This window comes from Ciconia boyciana, chromosome 10, assembly GCF_034638445.1.
Source record: "Ciconia boyciana chromosome 10, ASM3463844v1, whole genome shotgun sequence".
Taxonomy (NCBI): Eukaryota; Metazoa; Chordata; class Aves; order Ciconiiformes; family Ciconiidae; genus Ciconia; species Ciconia boyciana.
In genome coordinates, this window is record NC_132943.1 from 42,949,862 (window position 1) to 42,968,750 (window position 18,889).

At 54.7% G+C, this 18,889-nt stretch overlaps 1 protein-coding gene across 3 annotated transcripts in view; it reads left to right on the forward strand.

Moving 5' to 3' along the window:
- Positions 1 to 2,251: 2,251 nt before the first annotated feature.
- SH3BP4 (SH3 domain binding protein 4) overlaps positions 2,252 to 18,889 on the forward strand; it is a 39,178-nt gene continuing 22,540 nt past the window's right edge. For 2 of the 3 annotated variants that reach the window (XM_072874332.1, XM_072874333.1), the window contains exon 1: positions 2,252 to 2,332. The gene's annotated coding sequence lies outside the window, so the exon portion shown is untranslated. The remainder of the gene's footprint in view (positions 2,333 to 18,889) is intronic. The other variant, XM_072874335.1, reaches the window with a different exon arrangement.

The window sequence follows — 18,889 nt, forward strand, 5'->3', positions numbered from 1 at the left end:
GGACCAATAAATTTTGTGAAACATCAGCCGGTTGGCATGGGAGGCTGTTTCGATAGCGAGATTCGCTACTTTAGTATTTCTAATATGAAAACATGTAATGAGACAAGTCATTTGGGACTTTGCAGGATGAGAGTTATGAAATCAGACTAAAGATGCAAGAGATGAATAAACCAGGTGCAGGAGGGACAGCAGCACCTCGGTCTGGGTGCCCCCGGCTCGGTGCCGAGGTGCAGGTGGGAGCAGCACCCCGGTACCCGCACGGCACCCGCCGCCAGCACAGGAGCAGCACCCAGCCCAGCTGCACCCCGGTGTTGCCAGCAGCCTGGCATTCGTGGGTGCCATCTGAACCGTTTCCACCAGCAAAGCGAGGTGAAAATGCCCCGTTGCAATTAGAGAACCGGGCTATCCGGCTGCCGGGAGCTTTCCTTTGATAAACCCCAAACCTCCCAAAACAATGCACTAGAAATGAGCTCCCAAGGGTGCTTTGAAGTGGTTATAGGGCTCGTTTCGTTTGCGCTCGCTAAACGAAGCCGGCGAAAGGGCTGGATGAGGCCGGGGAGCCCCGGCTGACCCCTGGGATGGGGTTTGGCCGTACGAGGACTCGCAGCCACCCCGGCTGCCGCCCCGCTTTCACCTCGCCCCGGTGAAAACCCCGTCTCCTTCTGCGGCGCTGGAGGTTTGGGCGCAGGAGGAGCCAACACCAGGAAGAGGAAATTTAATCATCGGATCCCGATTAAACCCAGGAAAAAACAAGGCGGGGGTGAGGAAGAGCGGCGACTCGCATAGCCCGGGCCCTCCTGCGCACAGGACCCGCTTGCCCCAATATTTCTGGCTCAGTTGCTTTTCCGAGGGGTGTTTCAACATGAGATGGCCACCGTGACGGCACCTGCGGCCACCATCTCAGCTGCACGTTGCATCCATCTCCGACCTGCTGCGTTCCTTGCTCCCGGTACCCCATTTCCTAACCCAGCACCCCCGCCGGGCAGCGCAACCCCAGCCAGCGCCGGGGTGGGATGCTCAATTAGTCCGCGGGGTTTTAACGAGCACAGAGCCTTTTTTTGGCTTTGGAGCCGTTGCAAGCTTTGAAGCCGCCTTCTCGAACCGCGGTTAACTGCAGAAATTGGGTTGCGCAACTCGTTGCTCGATCGAGAAGAAAGGTTTGGTTTTCTTTTAGCATTTTCCTCCCTGTTTCTTCCCTCTCGCAGGAATTCCCGGCCTTCCCGTCGCGGGAGAGGAGCACTGCGGGGAGTTTTGCTCCGGCCCCAGAGAGCACAGGGATCCGGCACGGCACAGCGAGCTCCGCACCAAACGCGCGCCGGGCTGCGCCGCGCGGCTTCGCTTCCCTCACAAAACCGCATGAAAATGCAAAAAAACGCCATAAAGGCCGAATTGCTCAGTCTACGCGGGCGACGGCCTGAGTGGAACCGCCCGCCGCTGCGCTGGGATGTGCACTCGCTGCGCCGTGGCACCCCCTTGCACGAGGCTTGGCCCTGTGGCCTGTCCTGGGTGGAAGCGATTGGTACGGGGGCTCTCCTGTGCACGAGGGGTCCCCCCTAAAGCCCCTGCGCACGCCTGTCTTGCACGAGGACTGCCCCTCGCACGAGGATGCTCCTACACCCCTCGTGCACGCTCGCTTTGCACGCCCGCCCCTCGCACGCCTGCCTCGCATGGGGCTACACCCGTCGTGCATGCTTGCTTTGCACGATTGCCCCTCGCACGCCTGTCTTGCACGAGGACTGCCCCTTGCACGAGGTGCTCTTACACCCTTCATGCACGCTTGCTTTGCACACCCGCCCCTCGCACGCCTGTCTGTCTTGCACGGGGCTACACCCCTCGTGCATGCCTGCTTTGCATGACCGCCCCTTGCACGCCTGACTTGCACGAGGACTGCCCCTCGCATGAGGCGCTCTTACACCCTTCGTGCATGTTTGCTTTGCACGACTGCCCCTTGCACGCCTGTCTTGCACGAGGACTGCCCCTGGCACGAGGATGCTCCTTCACCCCCCGTGCACGCTCGCTTTGCACACCCGCCCCTCGCACGCCTGTCTTGCACGGGGATACACCCCCCCCCCCCCCCCGCACAGCAGCACGTGCCCAGCCTTGCACGCGCCCGCCCGCCCCTTTGCACGCGGGCGCTCTCCCCCGCTCCTCGCCCCCTCCCCCCCCGCTCCTCGCCCCCCCGCCGACGGTCTCGGCTCCCGCGGGCGGCCCCGCCCCTTGACGTCAGCGCTGGCGCGGGGCGGGCGGCGCGCGCGGCCCGTGCCCGGCGGGGAGGCGCGAGCCGGGAGCGGAGCGGGGTCGGGGCCGGGGCCGGGGCCGGTGCCGGGCGCAGGTGAGCGCCGCTGCCGGGGATGGGCGGGCCCCGCCGGCGGGAGCGGCTCCCGCGCCGTCTGCGGCTCCGCTGCCGCCCCGCGCCAGGGAAAAGTTTGTGGCGGCGGCGGCGGCGGCGGGCGGGTGAGCGGCGGGAGCCGTGCCCGCGGCTGGGAGCGGGGGGAGGCGGCGTCCGAGGTCGGCCGGCGTGGGCAGCCGGGGCTCCGCGCCTCCCGCCGCTCCGGCCGGGCGGCGTTAGGGCGTGGGGCGCTCCGGGGTCCGCGGCGCCGCGCGGGTGGGTGTGCGGGGGGGTGCGTGCGAGTGTGAGTGTGCGAGGTGCGTGTGCAACGCTGCGCGAGCGCGTCTGCCGCGCGCAAGTAGGCGTGCGGTCTGCGTAAGCGGGCAGCGCTGTGCAAGCGTGTGCTGTGCGTGTGCAGAGCCCTGCCAGCGCGTGTGTGCGTGTGCGACGCGGTGCTGTTGCGCGTGCAAGCGCTGTCTGGGTGCGTGCTGTACGCGCGTGCATCGCCCTGCAAGCGTCCCTTGCTGTGTGCGTGTGTGTGCTGTGCAAGCGTGCACGCGTCCGCGAGCGCGGCGTGCCAGCCCCACGCGAGTGGGAGCCGGGGAAGCCCGGCCGGCGCAGGGTGGGAGCCCCCCCGGCAGCGTGCGCTCCGGCAGCCTGCCCTGCTCCCGCTGCCCCACGGAGGTGTCTGCTGCGAGAAACTTTTGCTCGCCCCGTGAGCATCGCGTGCTTTAGGGGGGCTTGCCCACCTGCCCGCGCGTTGCCCGCCCTGCGTGTTTGCAGGCCTGGCCCCAGCAGCCTGCCTGTTGGCCCCCGGGTCCCGCTGGCACAGCCAGGAGGGGACGGGGACGATGGGAGCCGGGTCCCAGAGCTGGCACCCCTGCACCCAGTGGGGAACCCTTGGCAGCCGGGCGGATGCTGGGGGCTTTGGGCACGGTGGGGACAGCGCGCAAGCGTTTCCTGATGTGTCTGGCCTGTAAACTTGCGGTGATGTCTCACAGCTGAGGCTGGAGGAGGCCGGGCTGGCTTTGCTTTCCTTCCTTATCTCATCGGCCACGGGTGGGACATTCCCTGGGAGTTCAGGGCTTTTTTTAACAGCATTGCACCGGCTGTGCCTGGCATTTGTTTTCCAGAGGGTTTGCCCAGTTGGGGCTTGCCGATGTCATGGGGCCGCTGACCTTTTTGCTCCTTGCTGGCTGCCTGGGGAGGTTTGTTTTGCAAGCAAGGGATGCCATTCAAGGCTTGGTTTGCGGCCGTTGCTGCAGCAGGGTTGCTCGCAGGACGGCATTCGGCAGGAGAGGTGGACTCGTGCAGAAGGAGGCATGAATTGGTGTTGATGTGTTGCAACCTTGGGTACCCCCTCGGTTTTTTGGGGGATCCCTGACTATAAAGCTGCTCAGGAGTAAACCCCTCGGCCACGAGGGCAGCTCAGTGTTAGTTATACTTGGGGCAGCTTCGGTACAACGGGGACGGTGGTGACGGTGGTTGCGGCTTTGTGCATCCCTTAGCCCCCGCCTCTGCCCTCAGTAAGCCGCCTTGCATCGAAGCCTGTTATGGACCCAGAGGTGTAAAGGAGTGTGGGATGCAAGAACGTGAAAATGCCTAGCGCAGCATCCGTGCTCTGGCGGGGGGGATGCTGAGGAAGCATGTGTAATGCCCTTCACCCCCCCCCCGCCCCCCCAGCCTGCTCTTCCTGGCTAACGCTACCTGAGATTTGCAATAATTAAGTTACGGCTGCTAACGAGCAGAGCGGCAGCTTGGGTAGAAGTTGGAGGGGGGTGCGCGTTGTGTTGACATCGGTGTCTAGATGGCAAAACGTCCCCCTCCACTCTGGAAGAAGGACTCATCCTCTATTTCCTAGCGCCTAACTGCAGCAACGGGATGCTTAGATTTACTTAAAAACAAATCCTGGTGCTGAGAATAATGTGCTCCTGGGATGTCTTGTAGCCCTGAATACTTGCATCTCCTCCTGGCTCTTGCTCCCGTTCCTATGGCGAGCTTTGAACCCCCGGCCACGAGCAGCAAGAGGATGTGGTTGCCCACGATGCTCGCTGGTGCCCCGTGCCGTGGACCTGCAGCCTCCGCTGAGCAATGCAGCCTCCCGGGTGGGGATTTTTTGCTGGCAAAGATGCCAGCTTTCCATATATATATTTCAAAAATAACTCTAGTCGGGCCATGGAAGAGAGTGTGCTTTTCAAAAATAGCAGCGTTGTTACTTTTAATCAAATAAAGCCTGAGCAGCGCGGTGCTTGGTGGAGTGATTGCAGCCGTTGCTTGCCTCTGTGCTTGACATCCTAATTATGTTTTCATTTTAATGAGAGGAAAACTATTTGCGAAGCAAAATATTTATTTTAGCCTGGTGGGGTTGTTCAGAAGAGCTTGTATCTATGCTAAGGAGGTGGTTTAGACACTGCATTTTTTAAAATGAGAAAAACATTTAAATACAGCAAGAAGCTTTTCATCGCAGAAGCCTGTCTGCACAAAGGGAGCTAGCAGCTGTAGAGGTCAGGACGTGAAGGGGAATTTGCATCCTCCTTATTCCTCTTATTTTCAAGAGGTCTGAAAGTTGCATTGCCTTCTGGTTTGGTGGGTGGATTTCTGATGGCAGCTGAAACAAAAACGAATGCAAATCGGCATCTCTCAACCTTAGGTTTGGCACCTGCCTTTTCTCTCCTTTTCAAAATTCATTCTGAAAACACCTGAGCTTTGCAGACTGGTAAGGAGGTGGGATGGGTTTCCAGCAGGTCGGAGGTTTGCTGTCCCTGCAACGGGTGTGCTTTGGGTTGGCAGGGCTGGCTGTGACGCTGCTCGACCGAGGGTGGTCCTCGCTGGGTGTTCGAGCACCCAGCAGCATCGCAGAGGGGTGTCCGTGGCGGTGGAGGGCTTCCCCAAGCAGAGGGCCGGGCATCTCTTGCACGTTGGCTGTGGATGGCAACTCTCAGAGGAGTTTTGTAGCCAAATGTTGACTTCCCTAGTGGCCGGCGACGAGCCAGGTTTGAAAGAGGGGGATCATCAGCCTGCTGGAAAATGTATTTGTGCTTATTAACTGGAATATATACATTGCAATATATACAGCGAAATCCTTCAGCGCTTCACCCTTGCAGGGCTTTTGGTCTGGTTTGCTCTTAAAAGGTGCTCGGATGGGAACTCCTGGAGGTGCAGGGACAAATGTCAGGTTTATAGGGGGCTTCGGTAGCATCACGCGTGTGTTGCTGTGGCTGCCGAATGGATAGCTTGCTCCTTGCATTGCAGTAACACCCCAGGCCCGGTGCCAGGCTGGTGGATTCGTTGCAGGGGGTTTTATGTATACTTACAAGGGACAGCCTGGGGTGGGAGACGATGGAGGCAGGAACGTGTTTATCGAGAGCAATGTGCGGCCGCAAAGCTGGGTGCTGCGTGGGGTGCCCTGCCCTCTGGACGATGCCCCGCTGCAGTACAGGAGGCATCTCTGCTGTCAGCGCCAGCTGATGGACCCGTCCAGGCTGCTCCCTAAAATGTGCAGAATGAGGTTTTAGCTTAAAAAGCACAAGACGTGTCCCCCGCCGTTTCACTCGGGACCCGAGCTCCGGCGTTAGAGCGTGCTCCTGGTCCCTGTGCGAGCGGAGGATGCTTCGCTTTGCTGCTGGAGCTGCATCCTCTCGCTTCGTGGTGAGCAGGGCGCGAACAATCCCTGCATTAACCCTGCCCGGGGGGCCAGCGTTCGGGCACAGGGCTGTCTTTGTTAGAGGACGTCGAAAGCACCGTGCCAGCCTTGGCTGGGGCAGGGAGCACGCGGACTTCTTGGTGCTGGCACGGGGAAAAACCTGCTGCCCGCCGCAGACGTGACTTGGAAGCAAACCCTGGAGGGGCAGCCGAATCCCTGGGGTGTGCTGGGGGGCAGCGGGAGGGTCGGTCCTCACGGAGATGATGGGTCTGATTTCTCTCCCTAAAGGACCTGAAGGGGTGGTACGGGGATGCAAGGACAGCCTTGCTTCTTAATTACGAAGCTGCAGGGTTTATTACGTTCAAAAGTGTGAATTGTAGCCTGAGCTCCCTTTGTGGGCATAAATAATGCTTATTTTTTAAAAATAAAAGAGGAGAAAGCACTTGCAGGACCTGTAACTTGGGCTGATGGGAGCAGGTCCTCCAGTGGGCACATGCATGTCCTGACAAGCCCCTTTCCTTCCAGTGCAGAGCCTTGGCTTTCTAAACGAGGCAGAGAGACTTGCTCCCAGCAGTCAGACGGTCGCATCTGGTTTTCATTTAATGCTCAAGTGATGTCCCGGTTCCAGTAACACCGCAACTGTCCACAGAACCACGCTGAGGGGTAATTTTTGAGGATACCTATGGCATCTATCCCCTCCCATGGTCCTCGTTGCAGCCTGGGGTCCTTAATTTCTCCCGGTGGTCCTTGGAGTCAAGTGATTTCAGTGTATTTTTGCTCCCTTGGGCTCGTAAAGAAGAGCGTGGGAGTTCGGAGAGGGACGTGTACCGATGGCTCACAGCAACAGGAAAATGAAGGAGCATGTGAAATCCCTTTGCTGCTCGGGGCAGTTTGCAGGTCCAGCAGGCAGCCGTGCTCCCCTCTGCGTGTCGACGGTGTTTCCAGGGTAAAGTTGGTTTTTGATGGGTCAAAACTTCCAAAACATAAAACTTCCAACTCTCTTTCATCCTGTCCTTGGATTCACATTTTTTTCCTCTGCTAGGAAGTTTGACATTTTGGGTGGGTTGCATGTTTTTTGAAGAAATTACCGGTGTCCCACAAGCAGCATCTATTTAATCCCAGTTTTGGGTGGAAACTTAGCACTGTCTATGGGCTGGCCGGTCTGCTGCTCCTCTGTTACGAACCCCTTGGCCACTGCTCCCCCCACGAGATATTTCTATTTTTAACCTGCTGATTTCAGTTGGATTTGTGCAGGGGTTTATATTCGGTGCCGAGAGGTAGTCATTCCCAGCTGGTGTATCAACAGGCTGCTGGGGAGCGTAACGCTCTCATTACTGATAGAAGAAAAGGAATTGCAAGTCCTAGGGCTAAATGTTCCTGCGTGCTCCTACGCGAATAGTTGCTCCTGCTCTGCCTGGACGAGATGTTGCTTCAGACCCATCAGCAGGAAGGCGGTGCACGTTGCATCCCATCTCCTCTTCGCCGGCAACGGCTCGGCTGACGCACGCCGTCTGCATGTGCGGGTGATGGATGTGCGAGCAACTTCATAGCCTCAAACCGGTATATATTAAAATACAAAGGTGGAAGGTGACTGAGTCACTTAGGTTTTTTTTTTTTTAATCTCTCCTGTGTTTCTTCATCATCCGGGTGCTTTTGTGCAAATCGGAGGGACAGTACTGCACGTCTGCTTTGCAGTGCTGTTAAACAATGGGGGAAAAGCTGCAGTAATAATAATAATAACAACAACAACAACAACTCTGAAGTTGCTTCCTCTGCCCTCTCTCCTGCCCCGCGGGGGGGTTGCCCTGGGGAGCATCCCATCATTTTGGAAGGGGAGATCGCTGCCACGAAGCAAAACCAGATGTTTTCTAGCTGACTCCAGGAAACACCCTTTCGACACAGCGAAGAAACGCGGCTGTGGGATGTAGTTGTGAGGCTGGGTTGCTCGTCCCGTACTGCAAACGAGCCCCGTGCAAAGCTGTCGCTTCCCTCTCCCCGGGGTAAATCCAGCAGCCGCCCTTCTCCCTTCGTGCCTGGCCAGCCTGCCCGTGCCGCCTGTATGAAGTGCTTTAGGTCATCTCTTAGGGGGAAGGCGTTTGCATGGTGTGTGGCCTTGTTTGAACAACGCCGGCTGTTTCCTTAGGAACAGAAAAGGCTTTTTTGGAGTTGAACAATGGTGCGTGCCCGGCTCGGTCAGTGGAAGAGCAAGGCGGGTGATGTTTTACGGTCGCTGCTGCCTTAGCTTGCCAGCGAGCTTGGCGAGGGCTTTGCAGGGTTCGTTGCCAGCTGTGATGGTCCTCCGCGGTGGTGGCCCACATGTCCTGCCAGTCTGATGGCATTGCACCGGCAAAGTGTTGGGGCTTGGGGGGGAGCATGAGCTGTGTTATGTTGAGTTAGGGGGGTTGAATTTGGAATAAGTCCACGGAGGGGTTCAGTTGGACTCATCCCTCGGCTGCAGAGAGGCGTCTGTGCGATGGCTCGGGGGCCGGCTGGAGCATCTGTTGGTTTGCTCGGCACGGTGGGAGAAGGTGCTTGAGTTGTCCATCTAGAAGACACCTGCACCAGGTAAAGGGTGGAGGAAGGGAGCAAAAAGAGCAGGAATTTGAATAACCAACGTGGTGGTCACGCAGGGAATTAAGACCGAAGTCTCCCAGGTCTCGCATGCCTCCGGGAGTAAAAATAATCTGTTTGAGCTCGGGTCGCGTCTTTGTGGGAGATGTTAAAGCTTTAACTCCCGCGTTATTCCCCACTGCCATGCCGTCGTCTTCATTCGCATCCGTTCCCAGAGCAGCCGGCAGGGACGCTGGGTCCCTCGGCGCAAGGGCTACCGCAGCTATAATTAAACAAAGAGAAACTTTATTTTTTTGTAACTGATCCAGCTTCCGGAAAATGGCAGCTAGCTGAAGGGAGGGAAACAAAACAAGCCTTCGCCCGGCCAGAAAAAGCGTCCTCACCTCTGTGGCATTTCCTTGCTTTCTTTCCCCCTTCGCCAGCCTCCCTCCCCAGCCCCTCGCATCCTGGCCATCGCATTGAAAACCTGCCATCAGATTAGCTGTGCCGGGGTGGGGTTGCTCTCCGCCGGCATGAGAAGTGTTTCCCAGCCAGCAGCATGCATGCAAACCGAGCCTTGGAAATTGCTCTTCTCTCTCCCCCAAACACCGTCCCGCCCGCCCCAAACCTCTCCACGCTTTTTTTACCCTCTTGCTCACAAAAACCATCATGAGCGTTTTTTTCGGTGCGTGTGGCTGCGCCTTTGGTGCAGATTGCGCTATTAAAGTCCGGAAGAAAGTTCCTAATGCACGTGGCCTGGGAGCAACCGGTCCTTTGCAATTCATCAGGTTTGGAGTTAGAGGGGAAAAAAAAAAAAGAGGAGATGGGTGGGTGCATCCCGCAAAAAAGGAGGAGGAGATGGGGGGGTGCATCCCACAGCTTGTCTTCCTGAGCGCTTCCTGAGCCTTCCTTACCTATGGATGCTGTTGGCTGCAGATTTATTGGAGCAACCTCGGGACGAGTGGTACCTCTGGAGGTGTTCATCACCCGTTTGCTGGGACAGAGGAGGACAAGTAGGTTTCTGGGGAAAGGGGATGAAAGCGTAGGGTCGCCAGCAACGGGGTGAGTTGGTTTTTGGGTGGTTTGTTTTGTGTTTTTCTTAATACCAGCTTCCCAGGACGTGTCTCCTTTCCAGCGCTTTCGCCGCAGCCGTCCCCCTTGTCGGGGAGCGAAACAGCGGCGGCCACAAAGCAAGCCTTTCTTTTGGTCTTCGCAAGCATTTTGCTTGGTTATCTCCGGGCAAGGGCCACGGACAGACAAAGTATTTACTGTCTCTGGGAGACGGTGATTACCTCGTCAGCAAAACGGATAGCTCATGCTGCCGGCTCTGGCCTTGACCAGCTTATCGTCCTAAGAGTTACGGGCAGCGTTGCTGGCTTCCCGGAGCTCATCACGTCTGCTTTGTGCCAGACCGGGGGGAAGATGCTCTGGGGTTGGGACATCAGGGTGGTGGGCTTCCCCCCGAGCATCCGTCTGCTACAGCCTCGCCTGGGACTTGTCTGTGCAGACTCTGTCCTGCTCAGCCTGGAGGTGAAAAATAGATGAAGGTTTGGGTTTTTTCTGGGTTTTCTGGTTTGTTTTTTTTTTTTGTAGTCGGCAAATGCTGCTGGGAAACAGCTCGGTGCCATCAGTAAGTGCTTCCAAGTAATTTTTCCCATCTCTCCTGCTGCTCCCGAGGTGTGGCCCGTGCTCCCTAGGGAGAGCTGGAGCCGCTCTGAAGTGGCGCGCCTGAAAGTTAATCGCTGCCGAAAAACGCTTTAATTAACTCAATTAGCCAGACGGTCCATCTGGACTCTTGCAGCGTCTGGTGAGATCCCGTGAAACAAGGTCGTACTCCACCCCGGCGACGAGGGGGCCACACCGACTCATTCGAGTCCCCGGGGGACGTGCCGTGGTCCCCAGCGCATCCCCGCTCTCGGACCCGCAGGGAACGCGAGATGTTTTTCCAGGAGGCGCGTAAAAATTGCGTGTTGACATTGAGCACAGATCCCAGATGCTTTTGGGTGAGCGGTGCTTGCTTTTTTTTTTTTTTTTGTTCCTCTGCCTGATTTTTAGCACCTTGCCCTGCAGCAGGACAGCCCTGCGGCTCCTCAGAGGTGCGACTGGCCAGAGCAGCTGGTCCCTCTCCAGCTCCTGCTCTGCCTATTAATAGGAGCTATCAAAATGTTCACCAAATCCAGGATGCAGGGCATGACCGGGCATGGAAACAGTGAGCAAAAAAAGCTTTAGCCCAGCACACTGTTTGAGGAGAGGAATGCAGGGCCCTGCAGCGGGGATTTGGGGAGGGCGAGCGTTTAACCCCCTCTCTGCAATCGCCCTGCGGCGGGGGTGACCTTTCCCTCCCGGCTTTACCTCCATGTGTTGACCCCTGTTTTAAACCCTCGCCTTACAAGCGTCCCGGGGGAAAGCTGCTTGCCATCCTGCTGCCGGTTTTCCTGCTACCTGGCCATGATGGGAAACCCCGGCGCAGGCAGGCGGAGATGCAGCCTTGAGGTAACGGGGAAGGATGTATGTCCTGAAGGGTTTGGGTACCAGCAGGTAACGCTGGGGGGAAACTGAGGCACGGAGCATCGGCGTTGCCTGTGTTCATGCAGCGGTGCAATCTGAGGGTTGAACCGTGGTCTCTGCAGTCGTGGTACCTGTGCCTGCAAAAATGGGCTCTCAAATCACTTCAAAAGTGCATTTGGGGGTGGGTGGGGGGAATAAATCACTGTGTCCAGATTGCCCTGCAGTCAGGCAGGATAAAAGGGATAAAAATATTTGCAGTTTGGCCTGATTTTTAGGGGATTGTGACTGGAAAGCGGTGATGCCGGCGCGGCATGAGATGGTCCCCTGGCTCGGAGCGGGAAGGGGAGGTGTTTTGCTTTGGGAAAGGGCAGGTGGTTCCTGGCTTAAGGCTGCTTTGAGGCCATTCAGCTTGTGAAGGCAGGGCAGAGGGTAGTTCCCTGCGGGGAGGCTGGCGGGCGGAGGCGATGCTGCCGGGATGTTTGTAGGCAGAGCATCTTCCTTCGGCCGAGCATCCGTTCGTTGCACAGCGGTGGGGATCCCGCCCGGATGGCCCGGGGAGGTCCCAGCTCATCCCGGGGTCCCAGGCAGTGCACAGGCAGAGGAGTCCAGGCATCAGCCTGATTTCTTTCTCCTTCTGTGGATGGGATATGTGGGAATCACTTGGACTCAGAGGTCTAAGCCTAACCATTATAATTCCTGCATAGTGCTGCAAACGCTTCTTCCTCCCTTTTGCCTCCAAGTATAAAAACCTCATCCCTCTTCCCGCACCAAAAATGTGAGTAATGGTAGAGAAATTTGGGATGAGGCCCAGCAAACGATCGGATATCCGGCTAAGCACGTCTCTGACTTCTGAACTAAAAGCTCCCAAATAAATAATGCGGCAGAAGAAACAGCAGATTTTGAAGCATTATATTTTATGTTTGTGCTGTGCTTTATCTCTCTTAAAACTTCAGTCTGCAAAACTTGGAAATGGCTTTTTTTTTTTATCGCCTCGGTATATGTGTTTTATGCCAAAGTACTAACACGTTGTTAGTTGTCTTGTTGAAAACGAAGCTGACAGTAGTAAGCACTAAATTGAAAACAACAAAAAAAATAATGCTAGCTGTCTTGTGAATGCACATGATGTGTTTTGGCTGATAGTCTTTACATGGGCTCTGCGAGCTGTAAATGTTGTTTACTGGGATCGTGCACAGAAAACAAGCTGAATTTAGTGTAAAAGTGGAGAGTTGGGAGGCTAAAATGCCAGACTATTATTACTAAGGGGTGGCGGTGGCCCTCTCGCTTTTGGTTTTCTTTTCTCTTTCTGGACAGTGCCAAAAAAGTTTCCATTTCTTTCCTGTTGATCAAGTACTTAAGTCGTTCTTCTAAATATAAATCTGTCCGAGTGCGTCAGCTGTGCCTGGGATTTCACTTCTTTTATGTGTTACTTCAAACAAGTTTTAATTAAAAAAAAAAAAAAAGAGTCCATCTGCATTGATTTGATATTTAGGCTCTCTTTTCCCATCAAGACCCTGTCTAATTCTGGCCTGACCCTGGCCCTTTGACAGCAAAGTCCTACAGCCTGCACGTGGGCATGAGCTGGAGAGCATCCCTCCGCTCCTGGAGAGCTCTTGCTGCCTTCTCTGCTTCTCCTTGCAGAGCTGCCCCATCGCCAGCACCAAGATCTTCTGCGCTTCTGGACATGGGTGGCATTGAGATATGGAAGAGCTTGATCCTTCAGGGAAGAAAATCTGGGGTGTTGCTGTGAAAGATGCTGAGAAAAGGCGGTGTTGTCTAGGCGAGTTGAAGATGGCCGTGGAAGGTGCCCTGGCACGTTGGTTGTACCTGGAATTGTCGTCTTTAGCCAAGAGCCTGCTGCTTGTTGATCCCAACCCACGCTTTAGATATGGAGCCAAAATTAAAATACGCACATCACCGTGGTTATCAAAGCAGCCTTGAAGCAGAGCTAGTGGTGGGATTGAAGTTGCTTTCCAGAGAAATCAATAAACAGAGCAGGGTCTTCGCTGCACGTGGCCAACGTTCAGCTGACCCAAGGCATCTGTCCCTGAATACATGGGGCTTTTTAACCAGGTTTTAGTCCTTATTTTCTAAAATGAGGCATTCTTCTAGAGACAGTGGACGAGCCTTGGGCTTTTCTGTATCCCCCTGCCTGGCTGTCAGCAGCGGCTTGGTTTTTTTTCCTCTAATACAGGCGCTTCTGCGTTGGCCTAAGACAACCCCGTACCACAGCCGATAACGCTTCACCCCTAATTCAAGCTGCAGTAATCCAAAATTCAGCGGTGTGGTCTGTTACCTTAGAAATCTCAGTGGGAATGAATGGAGTACCCGGCGCTCGGGCTCGAACAGGGAGTCACCGAGGTTCCTCGGGACTTTGTGTCTTGGGCTTGAGGAGCGAGGGCAGGTACATCTCCTTACAGCCTCGCCTGGGGCTGACTTCTTGGAGACAGCATAGAGGGAATAACTTGCCCTTTGGAAATATTCCCTCCGCGGTGGCTTAGAGTTGCCCATTTTTTAGGGGATGCTCTTGCGAAGATGCATCACCATGGTTTGATGCACACATGGGAGGGTGTTTTGTGCTTGCAAGAAGTGCAATGCAGAAAGTTGTAGAAACCGATTCCACTCAACCACTAAAGCTCTGCTTTAAGCAGGGAAAAAAATCTTCCATTACTTTAAGATAACTCTCAGGTACCGTTTTATTTTGCCTGTTGACTAACGCTGCAAAAACCGTGTCCGAGATTCAGCCCTGCTTCACCTGGCAACGAGAGCGATTTTGAGCAGAGGCGAGATTTTGTCAAATTCATGGAAATGACCGTTTCTGTGCCCCAGTGTCTTGCTAAAGAGAGGCATCTTTCCGCAAAATGGGTCACCCTGAAGAAGGCTTTGTCCCGGCACAGAGAAGCAGCGTGTTTTTGACATTGCACGCGGTGGAGGTTGCGGTCTCATTTCATACCACGTTAATTTTGAGAGCGTCCAGACAAGGGCCTCGTGCATTTTTAACTGACGTAAAACTAAACAGTTCAAAGTGCATAACTTTGTTTGCAGATAAACCCTTCCAATAAACGCTTGGGTATTAAAATGATGAAATGGGTTTTTTATCAGCCATCTGACCCATGATGATGGGATCGAGCAGCTTTTAACCTGGCGAGACCAAAACAACAAACTCCGAAGTACAGACGGATGGGGTGGGTGGTGTTATTTTGGGTTTTTCCCCTTCATGGCACTGTTGATGTTATGGAAAGGGCTTGGAGCCACTGCTTGGATTATATCTGGCATCCCTCACCCCCGGGTTGCGTTCCTCGTAGTTAATTTGCAGGTTGCAGGAAGCCTCTGTGCAGTTTGACGGGCTTTAATTTCAGGGGTAACTAATTAAACAAGCAGGCGTGGTGTTTGCTCTGGTATTGCATAAACACTGGCTTGTTTTGGTTTATCTCGTACGCTCTCCCGGCTGGCAGAGGTGGGTGCCTGCACCTGGAAAGCTAATTCTGTTCAATTCCCACCTGTGGGCAAGCTCTAATCTAAATTAAGGCAAGGACTTTGCTGCTGAAAACTGCCTGAAATTAGCCACGTGGTCTTTTGTGCTGATGTTATGAGTCTGGTGTTAAAAGCGTGCTCTGAATTGAAGCAGGAACGCTTTCTTGGATGGGTGTCCAGCTCTCTGGATTTGCAGGTGAGGTTAAATTGAAAGACCAGGGCTTTTTGCAGCGAGTCCTAATCCACGCTCTGGGCTGGAGCAGATGTCTGTCCTCACGTCTGCCTCTTGCTACATGCCTCCTGAATGGCATCATCACCCGGGGGTTTGCTCTCCAGGTATCATGCTGCTCCCAGCCAGCTTGCCTTCTTTCCAACGTGGGTTCGTGGACCAGGGATTGGGTCAAACGTGGAGCATGCCATGGAGCATCCCATGGAGCGAGCAACCCACAGTCCAGTTTAACCCCACATGTTGCTTTCTTAGGAGAAGACCATCAGCTCCAGCAAACGGTTAAGCTGCTTAAACCCAGGTATCATGGGGAACCTGGTTTGGAAATGTTTACCAAGGACAACTGCTCAAAAAACCTGCTGTTTTGAGGAAATTCATTGCAATGTGCTGATTGCATTTGTTTCTGCCTAACTCAGGCTCGTGATGGTTTTTGGCTCCTGTCAGCATTTTCAGCGTAGCTGAAGGTGTCGTGTAATCCACCGGCAGATCAGTACCTGGACTAATCGGCAAGGTGTGTAAGAACATTAAATCAAGGGTAAGCTTTTGTACGAGCTCATCGCTTGAATGAGTTCTTCAGTTTGATAATCCGAAGAGGTTTTATTGATTAGCGAGAGAATCTGGCTGCTAGGTGGTGGTTGCTCGGTGTCTGTGGAAATGCTCAGGCAGCGAGCTGGGAAGAAAACCTCTCTTTTTTTCCTAAAATGGACCTTCTGACTGAGGTCAGGAGCAAGTCCAGCTGACCTGGGGGCTGCGGCTGCATCCTGGCTACCTGCTTACAATGTCACCTAAGCAGGTGGCCCGCAGGTGGCTGCTGCATGCCCGTCCTGCCCGCGGCATCTGCGTCTTGAACGCAGCCCTTTCTTTTTAAAGGATGAGCAGGTCAGGTAAGTCCAGAGGACCAAACGGGACCGATGTTTCAGCCTTTGACAGTCTTTGTGTGAGGAAGTGGTCCGTGTGGGGAAGATACGTCTTGGTGGAGTACTTGGGCAGGGGGAGCTGCATGGAGTTGGCTATGTGTTGGTCTACGGGCAAGTTGGAGCTAGCTCATCTCTGGTGGGCTAGCTCATCTCTGGAGCTTTTTATTGTCCTCTCTGTGTGTCACTGCATCAGTTATGGTGCCAGCCTCTCCATGCAGCAGTGCGAGTGACTTTCCTGTGCTTGCCCTTCTCTGGTCATGCTGGTGGGACTGGTTTCCCAACATTGCAGCCAGGAACAAGGAGAGAGCACGTGGCTCTGCGCATTGCACCAGCAATTCAGCTGAGAACAGCTACTTCTTTCCATCAGACAAAGACAAAATTAGTGAAGGGTGATGGAGACAGGGCTCTGAAGTGTTGATGCAGTTAAAGCTCTGTCATCATCTCCACTTGGGAAGCACAGCTTTTGAAGGGACTCGGTCGCTTCAGCTTTTGACAGCTCTTGAAGTCCAAATTGGCACCCAAATTGTCTAAGTAAGGAGATACTACCAGGACTGTAGCCCTGATAGTAGCATGATAGTGAGCTGCTCCAAGATTTTCTCAATGAAAGCCTTTTACCATGCTTGAAGTTTTTGTTGCCCTGGTTAATTTGATGTCTTGAGATGGGGAGGAGGGGTTTGGGTTGCCCCCCTTGAGCACCAGGTGTTAATGAGATGGTTCTTGCAGTACCCATGGAGGCAGGAAATAAGTTCCCCTCCTTTCTTTTTTCATGGCTGCCCTTAGCCTGCTCTTTGTGGATGTTGCCCTGAAATCTCCTGGGGGACCATGAGGAGGCATCTCTTCCACCACAGCATCACATGGGGAGCAGTGTGTGTGGTTTCTCCTGGTGATGGTCCTAAGTGGGGCCACAGCATGGTGTCCATACTGTTCCTCCATCAACTGAGAGCGTGTCACCAGTGGGCAGAGCAGGTGCTGGCAACAGCCGAAGGGCTTTGCCCACTATCCCTGCTCCGGACCAGCTCATGCAGACGTCTGTGCCAGAGTGCAGATGTGCCCTTAGATTAACCCACCGATCAGTCTGCAGTGCTTAAAAAATAAAATGAGGATTTTCCTCCTCTTCCAAGGCAGAGGATGATGACTGTGAGCCACAGGCGGGATGTCTGTTGTCAGACAAGGCTGTTTCTTCTTCAAAAGTGTCTTGCTCTGGCCAGCGGCTGGATTGTGGCTCTCGAAATCTGGGTCTTGTTTCTCCTCTGCCACCAATTGCCTGCATGAGCTTGTGCTGTTGCTTGATCCGGCTCAAATCTGAGTTCCTCTGGATTGAAAGGTGCTTGGTCCTTGCTTTGGGCCCTGAGCATCCCTCAGGAGCAGTCTCGCTTCGGCCGAGCTGAGCTCTTGGGCTCCTGAAGGACTTCGGAGGGGCTGCAAGGGGTTGGAGGAAGAAGGTGCTCTCCTGGGCTCCTGTTCTCTCCAAGGGTTTTAAACTTGAGTTTGCAACTTTTACGTTTAACCCCTGGGAGCTCGGTGCTGGATGAGATTCTGGGTTTTTTGTGCTTTTGTTGGCCTAGATGGGGACTTGGCTGGAACAAACTCTGTGCCATGGCAGAGGAGAGTCCATCCACAGCTCCCTATTAAAAAAAATCCAGAAACACCTTTGGGACTGCCCCACCTGAATTAGGAAGTGTTTTTTCTGTTGGAAGAACATTGAGCGGACAGTAGGGAAAGGGTGGATCGGGACTGAACTCTGCCTCTTCTGATATGAGGGACATCAGACAGGGCTGGTGAGAGCCTGTTCCTGATGGAGGTGGGTTTTCCACCACCTGGGCAGCAAACTCGTGGAGTTCCTTGCCAAAGGACATTGTGGAGGCAAAAAGTATACGTGGGTTTAAGGGAAGACTGAACAAGTTCTCCCCTGGACAAGAGGTCCAGCTGAGGTTGCAAAATGGGCAGAGAATCTCTGTTGAGGTCTCCCTCTGTTGAGGTCTCCCTCTGTTGAGGTCTCCCTCTGTTGAGGTCTCCCTCTGTTGAGGTCTCCCTCTGTTGAGGTCTCCCTCTGTTGAGGTCTCCCTCTGTTGAGGTCTCCCTCTGTTGAGGTCTCCCTCTGTTGAGGTCTCCCTCTGTTGAGGTCTCCCTCTGTTGAGGTCTCCCTCTGTTGAGGTCTCCCTCTGTTGAGGTCTCCCTCTGTTGAGGTCTCCCTCTGTTGAGGTCTCCCTCTGTTGAGGTCCTCTCCTTCAGTCACATTCCTTCACCATGAGATGTTTGGGCAGACACTACTTTTTTTGTTTTTATTAGTTTTATGGAACAGAGAAGTCTGTTCTTGGGGCGTGCCAGGAGGTACCCCGCTCTCTGTGCTGGGGTTGCGGCAGCATCGGCTGCACCAAGGGCTGTGCCACTGGAGACGTCCCTCTGCCTTGTTTTGTTGGGGATGCCAGAGGGGATGCCTGGTCTTGCAGCCTGTGGGAGCCTTGAAACCATGGAAGCAAGTACAACTTTATTTACTTCCCTGCTATATTATCAGGACTCAGGTGTGTGTAATGGTTTTATTGCGGGGAAGCATTGCTGTCGGGTGGTAGGACCTGGGCTGTCAGCCCAGGAGCATCATTTTTATGGCCCTATAAACTCTTGAGGGTTCCTGCTGTGTACAGCACTGCCAGCGCCTTCCTACACCTGCAGGCTTTTTAAACCTTTGCCACACTGGCACCATTTTCAGCGATTTGGGGGGGGGGGGGGGGGGCGGGGCTTTGAAGTTGCTGTGGATGCTCGAGGGTGGTACCCGCATCTCCGGGACGCTCCTCTGCCTTGGCAGTCAGCGCATCGGTGCTGCTCTCTGCTTGATGCCAAGGCATCCGGCTCTCCTCACCACGCGTGGCTCTCAGGACGTACATGACCCAGTCTCGCTGGCTTCTGCAGTGCTTTCTCCTGACTCGGTGGCTGATTGCATGGGACACGGGTGACCAAAATCAGTGGGTGGGTGCTGGGCTGGAGGCTGTGCTTGGCAGCAGCAGGAGGTCCTGCAGGGAAAGCTCTCTTCCCCCCTGCCCCGCCAAAGACACCTAATCTATATTTGAGTCACTTGAAAGTCAGTGCTGGAGATGGATATCCAACAGGACTTGTGCTCCAAAGTTGTTGCTATAAAACGAAACTTTCCCGTCCTTCCTGCTGCGCTCACAAAGGGTGACATCCACATCAGGGAGGTTGTCACGGACACCAGGTGCCAGCAGACACTGGGAACACACACTCAGCCATAA